We start from the raw sequence: 2500 nt of genomic DNA on the forward strand, positions 1-2500 counted from the left end.
AAGGAGGACGAGGAAGATATGAAAAAATAGTTGAAAAATATAGAAAAAAATATTGTAGAAGAAGAAGAAGAAGAAGAAGAAGAAGGAGGAAGAGGAAGAAGAGAGGAATGCATCACAGGTGTACACAAAATTACACGCAAACACCTGTACACACACACACACACACACACACACAAGGCGACAAGTGTTCTGCAGGTGACCGCGTCCGTCCTGTAACCCCGACTGGCGGCTGAGTACAAGATAATTATCGGCGCCAATAAAACAAGAAATGACAGATACAGACAGCAAGATTTGGAGCCAGGAGACCGAGGTGGGATTGCTAGAAGAAATGACAGATACAGACAGCAAGATTTGGAGCCGGGAGACCGAGGTGGGATTGCAAGAAGAAATGACAGATACAGACAGCAAGATTTGGAGCCAGGAGACCGAGGTGGGATTGCAAGAAGAAATAACAGATACAGACAGCAAGATTTGGAGCCAGGAGACCGAGGTGGCATTGCTAGAAGAAATGACAGATACAGATAGCAAGATTTGGAGCCAGGAGACCGAGGTGGGATTGCTAGAAGAAATGACAGATACAGATAGCAAGATTTGGAGCCAGGAGACCGAGGTGGGATTGCTAGAAGAAATGATAGATACAGACAGCAAGATTTGGAGCCAGGAGGCCGAGGTGGCATTGCTAGAGGAAGTTAGGCAGCATAGATACTTGTAGGACCCACAAGATAAGCTGTATGAGAAGCTGAGTGTGCGCAAACGTTTGAGCGAGTGGCAGCAACATCCGGGAAACGTTTATCTCTGCGAGGCATCGAAGGAGGTAAGGAACGATTGTTTTCGTGTACTATATCTTGTTGTGCTTTCCTTCCTACCATTGTATCTTTAGCTTCATGGTGCTCCCTACACATGTATTAATAGTTGTATAATCACACTGTCCTGCCTGGGGGTTGGGATGGCATGTTCCTCCCTTCTCCCTTGTTGTTTACCTGCAACAATAAACTATCAATCAATCATCAATCAATCACACTGTAATGCCTGGGGGTTGGGATGGCATGTTCCTCCCTTCTCCTTTGTCGTTAAATGCAACAATCAATCGATCAATCAATACTACTTATGATAAAACTCGATTACTTAAGGTATTTCTACAATTTTGGGCTAATGGACCAAACTCATTGTGGTTTTAGGATATGGTAGTAGCCTTTTGGGGTGTCTGGGATGAGTTCACGCCCTTGCATTTACTAGCATTTACGTCTTGATGCTCCCGGCGGCTCCTCCCACGTGTGAAGGCGCTTGTCCCGAGAGCACACAGGCGGTCGAGCCGTTAGACCGTCGCAGCTGTATTGCCCGCCAGGATTTGCCAGGTGTTAAGCCACCTTTAATATTCAACATCTCAGGTGGTAAATGTGTGTGTGTGTGTGTGTGTGTGTGTGTGTGTGTGTGTGTGTGTGTGTGTGTGTGTGTGTGTGTGTGTGTGTACAGGTGTGTGTGTGTGTGTGTGTGTGTGTGTGTGTGTGTGTGTGTGTACAGGTGTGTGTGTGTGTACAGGTGTGTGTGTGTGTGTGTGTGAAAATACTGATTAACAAAAATAACACAATAAATTTAAAATACCTCCTCCTCTTCCTCTTCTTCTTCTTCTTCTTCTTCTTCTTCCTCCTCCTCCTCCTCCTCCTCCTCTTCGTCCTCCAAGTCTCAAATACCTTTGTTCCAAGCACTTGCTCCTCCTCCTCCTCCTCCTCCTCCTCTTCCTCCTCTTCCTTCCCTCCTTCCGTTCCCTCTCCATCCTCTCAAGCAGCAAAACAGACAGGAGGAGGAGGAGGAGGAGGAGGAGGAGGAGGAGGAGGAAGAGTTAGAGAAGAAAAAAAGTATAATGAAGAACGGGTCCGAAAACGAGGAGGAGGAGGAGGAGGAGGAGGAGGAGGAGGTGGAGGAGGAGGAGGAGGAGGTGGAGGAGGAGGAGGAGGAGAAAAGAAGTCAAAGTTTGAGTAGAAAGAGAGGAGATGAAGAGGAGGAAGAGTTTGAAAAGGAGGAAGAGGAGGAGGAGGAGGAGGAGGAAGACTAATTAACCTGAGGAAAACAGGTAAGTGATAGGGTCTTCTTCTTCTTCTTCCTCCTCCTCCTCTTCTTCCTCTTCTTCTTCTTTTTCTTCCTCTTCCTATTATAATTAAGTTTTCAATGTTATCACCATTTTTTTTTATTCCTTCCTCCTCCTCCTCCTCCTCCTCCTCCTCCTTCAAGAATAGATCAGACAAGTGTTTTGAATCCAACCAGCAACGAAGATCTTACTCATTGTCGTAATAACGTTAAGTTCTTTCGAATACTGGTGTCCTTGTCCGTTTTTATCGCCCGGTTAGTGGTAGCAGTAATGGTAGTTCTTTCCTCTTTCCTGCATAATTTCCATGCAGTTTTGAAGATAAGTGGTAAAAGATTCTCGTCGCACTAGGCCAAACACTTCATCTAACAATCGAGTCGTTAATGTTTGGAACTCTCTACCCTGTGATGTCGTTGA

The sequence above is a fragment of the Eriocheir sinensis genome, unplaced genomic scaffold, assembly GCF_024679095.1.
Source record: "Eriocheir sinensis breed Jianghai 21 unplaced genomic scaffold, ASM2467909v1 Scaffold127, whole genome shotgun sequence".
NCBI lineage: Eukaryota > Metazoa > Arthropoda > Malacostraca > Decapoda > Varunidae > Eriocheir > Eriocheir sinensis.